Source organism: Quercus robur, chromosome 7 (genome assembly GCF_932294415.1).
Source record: "Quercus robur chromosome 7, dhQueRobu3.1, whole genome shotgun sequence".
Classification (NCBI taxonomy): Eukaryota; Viridiplantae; Streptophyta; class Magnoliopsida; order Fagales; family Fagaceae; genus Quercus; species Quercus robur.
The window spans coordinates 38,311,750-38,328,048 of NC_065540.1; positions in this window are offsets into that span (position 1 = coordinate 38,311,750).

A 16,299-nucleotide genomic window follows, 5' to 3' on the forward strand; every position below is an offset into this window, starting at 1 on the left:
CATTAATTTGATTAAGGCCCTCCTTCACTAGGTGCTAGACTACGTTAGTAGATTAAAGCCCATCAACAGCTCTTCGAGGTGAGAGCTTTCTCTTAAAATCTCTACTCGGCCCAGTACTCGTTTCAGTTGATCCAGGAAGCATGTAGGACCGCGTCTCCTTCCCTATTCATGGTTGCCCATGCCCTATATTCATTGTGGTCCCATCACGCCTCTTTTGCTTAGTCCCTTGTTTCTTGCACATTACCACTACCCATGGTCCGTATGTACTTTCGGCTAAATCCTTTTATGCACTATCATGCATGTTCAAACTGGGCCCCACATTTTGCTTGGCATTGTCAGGGTCATGCATATTGCATGCCTGCACCTCAGTCTCTCTATCAGATTGGTTAACCTCCATTCTCGGTGGTGATGGCTGACGGATAGCATACGGACATTGCTCTTTACAATGTCCTATTCTCCTGCACCCAAAGCACAACTTGTGGATTCTCTCATAACACACTGGCTACTCATGTTTTCCTATCAAAATGACCGTAACAAGCAGCTTCTCGACATCAACTTGTACGCAAAGCCTGGAAAACCTACCTCTAGATTTAGAGGCCATGTGAGTGTCCACCCTCAACATGATACCAATCGCTTTTCTGATCTGAAGCAAGGCCTCTGCATTGCAATACTCTATCGGGAGTTCGTTCAACCTTATCCACACTGCCACCGATGATACATTTGCCAACGCCGGTCGAAAATCCGGTTCCCAAGGTCTTATGGATAAGAAGTGCTCTCCAATAAACCAAGGTCCCCTTTTAAGCGCAACTTCATAATCTTCTCCCAGTGAAAATCTTGTATGGAAGAAGCCATGGCCTAAATCAACACAATCCAATCTTCCAGCAGGCCTCCACATAGATAGCAGTCTATTTTGTAGGAAATTAAACCCCACAGACCGACCATATACTTTTACTATAAGGGCTTTAGACCAAGAGCTATGAATCCGCTATTTAAACTCCTTAGAAAACTTCACTGTTACCAATCCTTCTGTAAGGGCTTCGACCTCTTCATCAAATTCAGCATCGTCTTCCCTGAGGTTTCCAAAGCTGAAAGCTTATGTGAAAGCACCAAGGATTTCACCGACTAGTTTGTCTTTGAATGGAGTGGCTCGACTCCAAATACCTCCATTGTTTCTTGGAGAAGAAGCAACTGAGTCCAGACCTTCTTGAAAACCCGCATGACTTACATCTTTAACTTTTTGCTTACTACGCTATATTTCCTCCTATTCCTCCCTAGAGAAAGCACAAGAGCATTCCTCTTCTTTCTTACGAGAAAGCCCTACATTTTCTGAGAAAGCTAACATTTTTTATAACTTCATTTGTATTAGGATTAGGTGGGTATTTTCTTCTCCCAAAAAAAAAAGATTAGGTGGGTATTTAGTATTTACTACTTTTTTTCTCACAAATTCTTTTTACTTTTTTAACTGTTTCTTTTAATATTTTAAATTTAATAGTTGAGACTGAAAATTACTTTTTACAATTTTTAGTCTTTATCATTGATTACAATTGCAATGCACCTGATCTCTATCACCATTATTTTTGTCCCATTATTAGCCTTTAGGTACAGTAAATTGATTAGACTTTTTTATGATTAAATTTAAATATATGGCTTTTACTAACCGATAAAAAAATTAATGCTATTTTCTCTTTTAAGGACAATTAATATAATATAATTGTAAGTTTTAATTTAAATTTGGGAATATACTTTAAAAATTGTACTTAAGTTTTATGTTTTTACCCAACCAAAAAATGAACCTTTAAAAAAAAAAATATTGATGATTAAATGAAACATACCCCAAATTTTTAGAAAATGAAAATTACCAAGGAAAAAAGAAAGACGAAAAAAGTGGTTTGAGCATACTACTAATACAAGTGAGAGAAAGAGAGGAGAAGAAAGCTGCATGGTGGAGCTGATATCAATTAACTAGTTTTGTTTGCTTTTTATATTTCTAGTCAAATAATTACGAACAGAATTTTTTATTGTTGTTGTTATTGTTGTAACTATCATTTCGATAAGTAGATAATGAGGGAGGGGGATTTGAACCAATATATGAGATACCACAAATATGTTCTTATTAAGTTAATGTATTCTCACATGAGTTTATTATTAACACCACTTATATCATGTACCAATAGTAAATTATATTATTGGTTTTAAAAAATAGTGTCCCATTTTCTTAGAAAAAAATTTGTCCCCAAACTTATTAATATCTTATTCCAAACTTTTATGAAATTATAATAAAATATCATCAAGTTTATTCTATAAAATTTATAAATCCATCTAAAAAAAAATGATGTCACATTTAATTTTGTTTCGATAAAAAAAAATATGTTATAAAATTTACAGCACGTGATTGTCCTATGTCTAATACACCTAGGTAGGGGTGTTTGCGGTATGGTTCGGTACGATTTTGTGCCATTTAAGCACTGCACTACACCTCAGTTTTATGATAAAAAAACCACACAAAAGCTCACCCTATAAATATATATATATATATATATTATATTAAATATATATTAATATTATCTGAAATATGAAGCAGCCATTGTTAGTGCGTTTCAAGTATGCCCAGGGAGTAAACGACAATGTTTTAGTTAGTGTCATTAGGCTTCTCACTTTACTTCTCCATCAATCCATCTCACTCACACTCTTCTCTTCTCTCTTGATATGATGATACCCTCTAACATGTATAATTGTGTATAGTTTAATGTCATGGATTATTTTTTTGTCAATCTATCTTTATTTTTTTGTCTAGTAATTGGTATTTGTTATACTTGTTTTGTTTTATGGGTTTTTGTTTTGTTGTAAAAACTACTTAGTTACTAACTGTGTAATCTATGACTCTATGTCATACTGTCATGTCATGGTTAAGCAATAAACATCATTCTATTACAAGGAAAAAAAAACAAAAACAAAGCTCTGGGCTGGCCCAAACTTGCCTAGCAGGTGTTGATTAGGAAAAGCCAACCCAAAATTATAATTTATAAATAAATAAATAAAACTAGTCCAATAGTTTAAAATTTTCCCTAAAACAAAGAAGAAGAAAAAATCAGTTTTGGACTAGGCCAATCCGGCCCCAAATTTTGAAAAATATATCAGCCCAAAATCAACCAATCATACCTTGTACACCACATTGAATTGCATATGTGACCACAAATTAAGGTGCAAATGGTTTTGGCCAAATCGCACTGAAAAGTGAAATGCTAAAAATGACCCAAAATCACACCAAACCATACTATGAACCAAGGTTGTCAAAATCGGGATCCTATGTGGGATCGCTGAAGGTAGGTGAGATCGTAGATCGTAGGATCGGATCGTGAATCGTAAGATCCTACATATTTTCAGATTTAAAACAAAAAACACATTGATAATGACTTTGTATGTTGAATAATTACGTAAATTATAAATTCATCCATAAAAAACTTAGATTTGCATCATATGATGTAATTTGCATGTCATACATCGCTAAGTCTATACTAACGAAACAAATATATTTAAGTTTTGACTTAATGTATCTAAAAAGTTCAATAAATATTTAATTAGCAACCAAATACCAAAATATTTATCAAAACATAAGGAAAATATTTTTAGGTTCTAAGTTCCAAATTTGAAATCCAAAATAAGTTAGCAAATGGAAACTAGCTAACTACAATATGAAATCCAAAAGTAAGATGAATATTAAGATAAAGTGAATATTTAATTATTCTCATTCTAAGGTTCTTATAACCAGGGGCGGAGCCAAGGGGGGGGGGGGGGGCGAGGGGGGGCAACTACCCCCCCTGACCTTCCTCCCAAACCACTTTAGTATAAGATTTCTGGATTACTTTGCTCCCCCCACGCCAAGAATTTCTGGACAAATTTCAAAGACAACCAATTAACATCAAATTCTAACCCATAATTTCAGTTAACTATGCAAATGATACAAATTTGATAGTTTGATGCCGAAATTAATTCCCCCCAACAAAGAGAAGAGTATACAATATGTTATATATCTTAAAACGAAAACAAAGAGCTGTTTAACAGCGTTTGGGACACTTGCAAAATTAGAATTGGCTACCATAGTGTTCTGATACAAAGAACTGCTTAATATGCTTCTGTCAAATACCTAAAGTTCAAGTAAATTGAGATTTTACATTCTATTGATCTAATATCATGAATGTTTGTGAGAGTTAGTGCCTTATGAGGTGGCTTGTTATTCTCTAGCAGCACATGCAAGAACTTGATGTGCTGTCATGAGATGTGCTACACACTTGTACCTTTATCAACAAAGTTATACTAAATATCATACTAGAGAAAAAAGATACAAAGAGATAATACTAAATTGGACACATTGACACTTACTAATTTTTTTTTTTTTAATGGGAGATACACAACACTTAATCTTTACAACAATTGAAATTCAATTTTCATCACAAAGTTTAAATAAAAATCATCTACTAAATTGTGTTTAAAATATTTCATGGCTCCAACTCTAAGTAGCGGATCCATACTTTCAAATTTTGTCTAATTTTTTCATGACACTAAATCTCTAATGCTTACATCTTTCCACTAATCTTTTTTTTTTCCCCTCAATCTCTTTGACTCTTTCATTGTTTCAAATTCTATGTTTTGGTAACAAACTTTGAGGCTTTTTAGCAATGAAGTGTTAAAAATTAATTAAAAAATTGAGTGGAAAATCAATAGATGAACGATTGTGTTTCCAAAGTTCTCTATAATTTTGCCCCCCCTGAATTGAAATCTTGACTCCGCCACTGCTTATAACCACCGTCCTAAATTCCTAATCATCATCATTCATTTCATCATCTATGTAGACATTATATATTTGTATACTAGAGTTGTAAAAGATATCAAGATACAATTTCACACTCAACTATTCAAGTTATACCACTTAGCAACAATTAAAGAGTATACTCAAAAAAATCAATCAATCTATATACAAATACAAGCATAACTGATAAAATTATATATATAAAAAAATATTTTAGTAATATTAGAACACAAATTAATATATTGATCAAACAAATTTAACAATATTATAGCTTAAAATGCAGCAAAGCTAAGTCAAATTCTTCATTTAGAAATGATGAAACATTCTTTCATTTTGATTACAAGTGAACTAGAAACTAGAAAACATTTGCTTAGGTTGACATAATTTTATAAAATAAAAAAATAAAAAGTCATACCATCACTACATGAAAAAATAAAAATCCTTAAAGCTTCATCAAAACAAAAAATTCATCCAAAAAAAAAAACAAAAAAATTATGTTTTTGGTAGGATCGGTAGGATCGGTAGAATCCCATACGATCCTACGATCCTATACAATCCTACACGATCCTACGTACGATCCTACCATTTTTACGATCCTAGTGCGATTCTAATCATTTTGGTGAGGTGGGATCGTAAAATCGTGCGATCCTACGATCCAGATCGCGATTTTGACAACCATGCTATGAACACCCCATAAATGCACCCACTCTTTTCCTAATGGGGGTAAATACAAATTCTTTATCCTATTTTTTGTGTTTCATTTTATATACTATTAGCTACTCGTATGTCCATGTATATTTTTACATATTTTTTATGGAATAATTTTTCATTTTAAACTTTGATTATTTTATTAATGGAATATCGATAAGGAATATTTGAGGAAACTTATTAGTGCAAACCTATAAGTTAGCACCTAATGAAGCTGTTTGCGGCCAAGCGGCGGAAGCAACTCCTACAAGTTATGACCATATTTAAGGCTAATCTAACAAGTATTAGAAATGCCAATTTTGAAGTAAAAAATCCTGTAGTTTAGTGATATTATCCGAATAGGGTATTGACGCTCTATCGTTTTTTTTTTTTTTTTGCACTGTTGTTAATCATCCTACTAGATTTGTTTAAACAGAGTTAAAAATCTTTTGGTTCTTCGAATATAAATCTTGTTCCTTAAAAGTTGTTAATGCTGCAACTTTTGTGAAGAAATTAACTCATTGGAATTTTATTAGAGCATTCACATTTGGTATTGCAAATGCTATATGTAAGAAAATTTTAGCATTAATGCACCAAACAAGTCCAACATCAGGACTCGCAACACCAACTATTGCAAAAAAATTTGCAATAGTACTACCGTGTAATTCTACCTTTAGAATTACATTGTAGCAGTGCAATTCTAAAAAAAAAAAACTAATATTTTATTCATTTTATCAATTTTTCTCTCTGGATTTTGAGTTTTTGTTTTTATTTGGGTTTTAGTATATATTATTTTATTGTATAAAAATATTATTTTAATATATTATATTGTAAAATAAAAGTTGAAATGCTAAAAGTATTATAAAATGATATAATATAATTGATAAAATAATTTTTTAAAATTATAAAATAAAAAAATATAAAATTTTGAAACGTAAATACTCTAATAAACCGAAGACCCAAGCCCAATGCCTTCAAATTATAGGGCTCTGTTACCAACAGACTGTTAGTGATGGCCGACCTGACAGGGGGATCAATCTATAATAGAGGCATAGACAGGCCAAAATGGCCCATTAGCATTAATTTTTGAAATATTTAGCAACAGAGCACTGTTTCGGAAATAATTAGGGAAATACCACTTTTTCTGGTACTCGAGCTTGGTGAGCTCGAGTACCATATTTTTTTAATTCACCGTCGCCCCATATTCAAGGAGCCCTATAGTGGCGTTTTTAAGCCCTATAGTGACGTTTTCGGGCCCTATAGCGGCGTTTTTAAGCCCCCATACCAGGTTAAGTGGCCCTATAGTGACGTTTTCGGGCCCTATAGCGGCGTTTTCCTGCAAAAATTTTTTTATAAGTCCCCATAACAGGTTCAAGGGGCCCTATAGTGGCGTTTTTAAGCCCTATAGTGACGTTTTTGGTCCCTATAGCGGCGTTTTTCTGCAAAAAATTTTTTACAAGTCCCCATAACAGGTTCAAGGGGCCCTATAGTGGCGTTTTTAAGCCCTATAGTGACGTTTTCGGGCCCTATAGCAGCGTGTTTTTTTTTTTAGAAGATGTTTGACCAATGAAAAGATGGTACTCGAGCTCACCAAGCTCGAGTACCAGAAAAAGTGGTATTTCCCTAATTATTTCCGAAACAGTGTTCTGTTGCTAAATATTTCAAAAATTAATGCTAATGGGCCATTTTGGCCGGCATAGACAAGTAGACAAGATGGGATTGGCCCACATCACTGCTTTTTGTCTTTGTGATTTAGTTCTATTGGCTCCACTGTCATAGAGCAAGTAAAAAATTTGATATAAAGTTTTTCCTTAACAAGTTTCTTAGAGTATCTAGATCAATCAGTCATGGATAATCTTGTAAAATACAAAAATTAGCTCTTTTTACATATTTTGACCTAGAAATGCTTCACATCATTACTCTTAAAATTGTGTAAAAATATGTATATCTCTACATAAGCTACAGTAACCGTGTATATTACACGGTTACTGTAACTTGTCCATTTATTATTTTATTAATTTCCCGTTAGCTCCCTTTTTTCTCTCTCTTCTCCGTGCTCAACAAACTCAGTAACTTCTCCTTTCCTCATCTTCTTCTTTTTCCTCAGATGCACACAAATGCACCTACACACAAACACATCCACACAGAAAAATCAACACAGAAATACACTTACTTAAAATAAATAAAATAAAATAAAATAAACAGAGATACACAAACACACCCACACACAAACAAACCCAAACAGACAAATAACAAAGAGACAGATCGGTGCTTATCGGATCGATCGGTGCTTGACTGGAACGATCGAAGCTCGTGGGTCTCGCTTGATCGGAGCTCGTGGGTATGGGTCTTGCCTGATCGGAGCTAGGGAGATCGGTAATTGTGGATCAGAGCTAGGGAGATCGGAGCTGTGGATCGGTGCTTGTGATCGGAGCTAGGGAGATCGGAGCTGTGGATCGGTGCTTGTGATCGGAGCTGTGGATTGGTGCAGCTGTGGATCGGTGCAGCTATGGATCAGAGCTGTGGATCGAAGCTGTGGATCGGTGCTGTGGATCGATGCTTGTGACCAAGATGATGTAGATCGGTGCTTGTGACCGAGAGGGAGAGAGATGGGTATAGAGAGATAGAAGAGAGAGAGCAACAAATTAGAAAAATGGGTAGAAAGAGAGAAAGAGTGCGTATAAAAATGGGTTAGTTGAGAGAAATAATAAAATAATTGAGAAAATTGATTATTTAAATAAAAGAGGTGATAGAATAGATGAACTAATGTGGGTGTTTTGTAACAGTAGATGTGTAAAATAAAAAAAGTAGGTTTTTTCATGTAAAATAGACAGAAAATTTAAACGAGCTGATGTGGTTGCTCTTACGGTGTCTATTAACACTAATCAAAAAATAAACAATAAACAATGCCAAGTCAGGACTCAATTACTATAAATTTTTTATAAAAAAATATTTTTTTAGAATAAATAAAATAAAGTTAAAATGAAAGAAGAAGAAGAAATTAGGATCCAATTAAATATTATATGTACCTTGATTTCATTCCATGACAAAACTTATTGTAAACAATCTCAGAAGTACTTTCAAAGAGCATCTTCAGCAGTTTTTTCAAAATTTTATATAGTTTCGAGGGTAAATAGTTTATTTTTTCTATATACTTTTTCAAATAAACTTTTCAATAGACTCGCAATCTTTTTCCTATACCATCTCAATTTTTTTTTCTTAATTCATTCTTTAATCTTTATTCATTCATTACTAATGAATATATTTTTCAAATTTCCAACAACTATATGTTTTAAATCTCCAAATTTCCCAATTGCATACTTTTTTTTTAACGAATTTCGTGGAGCACTCGTGGCAGTGGTATAGTAAGTTGTAGGACCATCTAATTTTAATGAGAAATGCTATATCCACGTACAATATTTTTACAATAAATTTTAGGTAGTAAATTATTATTGATTCTAAAGTGAATCTATTGCAAAAATTACATTTTTGCCCATTTGTAATAGCCAGTAACAACGTTTCGCTTAAGATTTGTGGTAAAAGTGTTGTGAAAATATTATGGACATAACATTTATCAATTTTAATTTCTTTATCTTTATTTTATTTTTCCCTTTTTTCTTTATTTTTTTCACCCTCATCAACCCAACTCAGCATACTATGAAAATTACTTTTTTGCCCACTTGTAATAGCCAGTAACAACCTTTCACTTAAGATTTGTTGTGAAAGTGTTGTGAAAATATTATGAACATAACATTTCTCAATTTTAATTTCTTTATCTTTATTTTATTTTTCCATTTTTTCTTTATTTTTTTCACCCTCATCAACCCAACTCAACCTAACCCTTAGCCCAAAAACTTAATAAAAATAAAAACAATTAGTCAAAATTTATAAACCTAATTCCAATAAATAAGGGTAAAATACTATTTTGGTCCATAGATTTTACCAAAAGTTTGTTCTTCATCCCTAAACTATAAAAAGTTAGTTTTTATCCCTAAACTATTGTAAAGTTTATTTTTTGTCCCTAAATTATTGAAAATGTTTTACTTTCCATTCTTAAACTTTATTAAAAGTTTGTTTTTCATCCCTGAACTATTAAAATAAGTTTTTTTTTTATCCCTATTTTTGTTTCTAAACTATTAAAATAACTCTTTATAAAATTGAAGGATGAAAAAAAAAACTTTTTAAAACTTAGGGACGAAAAACGAACTTTATTAAAGTATAATGATCAAAATAGTATTTTACCCAATAAATAAAGAGTAATGCTACAACCACAAACTATTTGGCAATATTTGTACAAAACTATTAATGTAATAAATTCTTACGATTTATCATCTGAGTCCACCACTAACATTACTTTTTTACTTACTAATAACCACTCATCACATTGGTAGTTTGTAAAAAAATTATAAAATAGTTTGTGCCTTAAGCATTTTCCATAAATAAAATAAAAGAGAGAGACGCAAAGAGACTAAGATATGTTTATTTGTCTTTGTCTTTGTTCATAATTTATTAATACTAAATAGATGCTTATTTGGAATTTCTTGATTTTTTTTTTATTTTTTTTGCTATACTCCGGTTCCCCTTAACTAGAAACCTAGCTTCATCCCTAACCATACTCTTCTCCTCTCACACGGTCTACCACCATCACCTAGGACACGCAACGATCCATCAGGCCCTTCATCATGAGCACCCCCTGCAAACACCAAAAACCAAGGTTAGAAAGAATAAACAGACAACATGACTGAAAGGAAAGATGGATGGATGCATACCTAAGCCAAACTAAAGAGACTTGTCTCCCCCATGGCCTCAATAGAGTGGTTACCCAGATCCTCGTAATCTTCGCTCGTGATGACAGACGAAAGTTGCTTAAGGGCATATTGAGGATCTTTGCGAAGAAGGACGGGGCGTTTTTCGTTGATGGGGCCTTGACCCATCATCAAGCCCTTACCTTTCCCATGGACGGGCGGAGGAGGTAGCTTTGTCTCGGTAGGAGTAACCACAATAGACCTTACCATCACCTTAGGTTTCTTAGGTGGACAATTGGTCTTGTCCAACGGTTTCCTCTTTGTGGATGGGTTGGACAGACCCGTTCCCTCCTTCTTCCTCGCAGCCGCCTACTGCTTGATGTAAGCCCTCCTCCTTCCGTCCTACATTTCTGTATAAAACGGACAGAAAGGAGTTAGGTAAAACTACTATAAGTTAAAAAGGAAAAGTAATAAATGACGGACTTATGTTGATGCGCTAGATAGTCATGGTGACGGACAGCTTCTAAGGGTTCAGGACCCTTGTAATACCAATAGATAGTATCCAGGGTAACTAGCTTCGCCCAGGTTCTCTCCGACAACTTGGTCTTAAAGATCCACTCCAAAAACTCCACTACTCGAGAGTAACCTCTGGACGGTCCAAAGTTGCAATAAGAGATGATCAGAACATTACATGAAACGAATAATAACAAAATAAGATTTAAGACTAACAGACACCTACCAGATGGGGGCATTATACCCCAAGTCTTGTCCACTGGCATGAACTCCTGATCGTCGGGGTGACACATCCAGTCATCCCCCTGAAGGAAGAAGTACCAACTCTTCTAGTTCTTGTTTAAGTTAGAAGTCTTACACACTAACCTAAGAGATGGCTTCCTTGGTGCATGCCCAATTTGTAAGAACTCCATACAAGACTTTTGCACCAAGAAAAACTTTTCAGGCGTTTGGAAAGATTTGGATGACGGCCAGTCCAAGGTATTGGAGAAGACGACGATGAAGGCCACTTAAAGGGAACCTAAGTCCCGCTTTAAACATTTGCTCGTACACTCCGACATCATCGACACCCTGGTAGTAGCATTTTTCATATTTAAATGGCAGATGGATTGGTATGCCGACAGAGATCTAGTACTTTTCCCTAAGGGTATCGAAGTGTTTTTTCTTAATGGTAGACCTGAAGTCATTCACTATCCACAACGGAAGAAGAATGAACTACCTAAGGCCATCAGGACCTATGACGGATTGGGAAGGGAGTTCAGCACTGACTATGTCCTATCATTTGAGTCACCCTCTGATCCGTCCACATCCACATCATCATCCCCCTCCGCAGAAGATGAGTTAGAGGACGGAACTCATTCATCATAGGAGGTGCCGAGGTCATCCTGACCTGACGGATACACCTCATCGTCGCCCGTCCTATCGCAGACACACGATTGATCACTCGACGCCTCACTAGACATATGTCACCTACACATGACAGATAAAACCCTAAGACTTTACAGTTTTACATAGTGGACTAGCATACAATATTTAAGAAAAGCAAAAAAAAATAAAGTTCAGCTTAAGGCAAAGGGTACTTACAGATGAACAGTGCAAGAAGGCGTGGAGAACGGTCACACCAAGAAGACGGTATATTGGTTTCTGGTAGGCAATGGTAGTTCTCTGACTGGAAATTTGTGATGGAAAGTGAAAAATGAAGGGGAGAAGCAACAAATATATAGAGGGAATGGCACGGGAGACGAAGGGACGCTTCGATCAGAGGGAATGACCACTAAAAACATGCCATGTGTCCCTACTGCATTAATTGCTCTAGGATAGTCTGTCCACCAAAGCATATTTCCCAATGGATGAGCTAGACCATCACTCCATGGGTCTGTCCATAAGATAAGGTGACGGACCCATGGAGTGAGGGGTAATTAAAAATGATAAAAGTTAAGGTTGACAAACCCGTTCAAAACAAAGCTACCATAGGTGACAATGCTGAGTTAATGGATGATCAAAAATAAGACGATGGATTGAGGTACTGAACGGAGAGACCACATGACGAATGGTCTCCCATAATGGACGGATGATCCTCTATGATGGACGAATTCTAGGTACACGGGCAGAAGGCCGACGGATATCAAGGCCACGTGGCACCCACATGGCTTAAGTAAACTCCAAGGAATTCTAAATGGAAATACCTTGCACCCTACGATTGACCGTGGTCAATGGAATCCCTATATGGGAGGAATCCCACAAAATACATACATTTATTAGGATCCTCCCCATTAGGAAACATTTTCTCGCCCAAGAAATAGAAGTCAGTTCTACACTACTATAAAAACCTCAAGCCCTCAAAAAACAAGGTACGCATAATTTACCCCAGTTTTAGTACTCTAGAGTTGTGAAAGTTCTCTAACTTAACCTTCGGAGGGTCTTTGGCCAATACCACACCGATGCTCTCTGTAGGGTTTTTTTTCTTTTTTGTTGTGTAGGTTTAGTCTAGAGCATATGAGAATTATGCGGCTTACCAACGATTTTCGACATCATCAAAACTACAAGCATTAATTTGATAACTTCATTGATGTGTATAATGATACACATTTTGAAAACAAAAAATTATGCACCTGATAAAAGTATTAAAGCTAAGTCAAGTTGGACTATTTTTGTACAAATATAATACACGAAATGTTTAATACAAGATTTATATGATTAATTGTAATAATAAAAGAATATATATATTTTTCTAGAATTTTTGCTTCACATGGTAAACAGGTTTTTTTTTTTTGAAAGCGTAAACAGGTTCTTTTAAGAATATATACATACGTGCAGTATATTACATATATTTTACTAGCTATGTTTTTTTTTTTTTTTTTTAGGGTGATTTTACTAGCTATGTTGGTGAGTTATGAAACCTCCTTCATTCTTTTTTTTCTCTATTTTTTTCCCCTATATTTAAGAATACTTTACTTTAGTTATTTCAAAATACTTTAATATGTATGAATATTTTTTGTTCATTTAACATATCCTATATGCATATTTAAGAAAAAAATAACTAAATATATAATGTTTTTATCTAAGTTTGACCCTATTAATGTTCCATTTAGAGCATTTATGTAAATAAATAAACAAATATTTATATATATATATATATATAACAATTTTAGACCACCCAAAACTTTTTCTTTTTTTTTGGATAACTACTTTTATAACACATCTTACATCTCATTCTCATTTTGGATACATCATATTAAAACAATCTTTTTTTTTTTTTCTCAACAAACCTAACCAACCAATCATGGTCTATAAAAAAAAACCAACCAATCGCAAAACCCGATTACCTCACCGACCCAAACCCAACACTATCACCACCCACAAACCCAGCATTGTTGATCCTCGTTGTTCACCCAAACCCACCAACCACCGCAACTCAAACCCAACATTGTTGATCTAAAACCACGACCTACACCAATAGCCAACAACCTAGTGCCACGACCTATGCCGAGACCCACACCACCTGATCCAAAACCATATGATATGATGAGAGTAAAAGAGAGGGAGGGAGGGAGGGAGTCTTGATTTTTTTTGTTAAGAGGAGAAAGAATGAGTGAATAAAATATTGGGGAAATGTTACACATAAGCTACAGTGCTTGTGTGTATTTATATAAGCATTGTACCGTTGTGTATAATTTTATACAAAATAAATAATTGGATAAAGCTTCTTTTTTTTTTTTTCTTTTTATCTACAATGTCATCATTTTGCATATTTATATAACCAGATGAGAATGCTTTTATAAAGATAACGCGTGGTAGAGTTTGTAAATCATTCATTACTAGTCGCTAACCCGTGCGATGCACGGGATTGTTTTAAATTAAATCAAACGTTAACATGTTCAGGTTTAATCATTTCTCAAATTTCAATTATTGAAAGCTAAATTGGCTCTAATATAAGATGAAACATGTAATATTATGAAGTAATATATTGCTATAATCATAATGTGCTCTTACATTTGGTTTAATAAGTATTACAAAAGACCTAGTAAATAGAATAAATATACAATTGTGCTTACATCTTCAAGCTTTATTCAATGCTTTTCAAGAATGTATTTCCTCCCTTTCTTAAGCTCTTCTCAACTTCTTTAAGCTACTTAATTTTTCACTAAAAAAATTTTCTAAAATGGTTTACTAATATATACCCTAAAAGTATATTTTAGTAAAACCCAATTTGTAATATCCCTGACAATTTTTTTTGTTACACGTATCTCATCTCAAGTACTGCAGTACCTAACATATAAAAAAAAAAAAATTTGAAAGTACCGCAGCACCTAACATTTGACAGCCTTTTTTTTTTTTTTTTTAACTAATGTTTTTTCACCTCCACTCATTCTTTGTTGCTTTTAGGTTTTATTTATTTTCTTAATCTTCATATTATCTCCTCCACATGTTCTCTTCCAATATGTACTTACATTTCAAAATTTACAAACCCACCATTCACTGTTTCTTGGACAAATTTCAGTTGCTTCTCCTTTGATTCAAGAGAATCAGTGCACTCTTTGACGGACTTTTCTACCAAATAAAGTTCCTTCTCCTTTGATTTTTGTTCCTTAAAGCATTCCACAATTGCTTTCTGAATTGATCTAAGCTCTTCCTGTTTTGATTTGAACTCCTTGTCACACTCTTTAATCAAATTCTGTCTAGAATTCAGTTGATTTCCTTTAAATTCAAGTTCCTCGTTGAGTTCTTCAATAGATCTTCGGATTGCATTATACTCCCTCTGTTTTAGCTCAAAATCTTCACAAAATTTTCTATACAATTCTTCAACTGAATCAAGTTGCTTCTCCTTAGACTGAACTTCTTTAGACTGGTCTATCAATTTCTTCTCTATCAAATCTAATATCTTCTTTTTTGACTTAATTTTTTCTGAACTCTCTTTAATGCAACCATCAATAGACTCAAATTCATTCTCTTTCACTTTCAGCTCCATTGTCCGCTCTTTGATTAACTTCCCTATTTCATTCATAACTTGATAACCCAAAGCAAAACTCAAAAACCAATAGAGAGAAGCGGTAACCAACAGAGAAAGATCTTATAGAAAAAACGAAGAAGACCGAGAGCAGAGGAACACGCAGAGACCACAATGAAAAAATTGTATTGCAAAGCTCACAAGAAACAAAGTAGAAGAAGAGAAGAGACCATGACACAAAAAGAGAAGCATCAGATTAGCAGATTTGGGATAATTTTAAGGAAGTATTTCTGGCTTCTGAAGTTGTCGAAGAGTTAAGAATTTATGAAAGAGCATAAGAGACGTTGGATAGAAAAAAGTCGGGTTCGCGCAAGGGAAAGGCAGAGCATCGGGTTTTAGAAAACTTTTATTATTATTTTTTTATGTTTTTTTTTTAAATATTATGCTGACGTGGAAATTTGTGGGAGCTCCAAAAGCTTCGGTTTTATATGTATATATAGATTAATTTGTGCATTTTAGTTTTTTTTTTTTAAGTAGTTTGTCAACCTATTTATATACTTAGTTTTATTAATTATTGTTATTATGATATAACAAATTTATTTTATGTTAATATTTTTCAAATAATCATAAAAATTGACCGAGTTATTATAAAAATATATCGAAAAGGAACAATTTTTTTTTTTTTTTTTTTTTTTTTTTGGAGAAACCAGACCACTGGCCTGGGAATTTATTCCAACCTGAATCAATGAACATCGCAAAAAACAAGGGGAGCAATGTCAGCAGGTAAGTCTTCCAACCATACCTGAAACCCCACACTGGAACTAGCTTTCCTTGCTAACGCATCAGCAACAGAATTACACACACGGCTAACGTAATTAAAAGCAATACACTGAAAAGCAGAGGCTTGAACATGAATATCATCTAGAATGTTCCCATTACTGGCGAGCTTGCCCGTCCCATTCAGAAGAGCATCAATGACTATGGCTGAATCCCCTTCGATAACCACACGAGAAAGACCAATCTCTAAGGCAAACTGGACAGCCCGATGACAGGCCAAAGCTTCCAATCCTGCCACAGACCGGCCAAGAGAGGTGGGCATG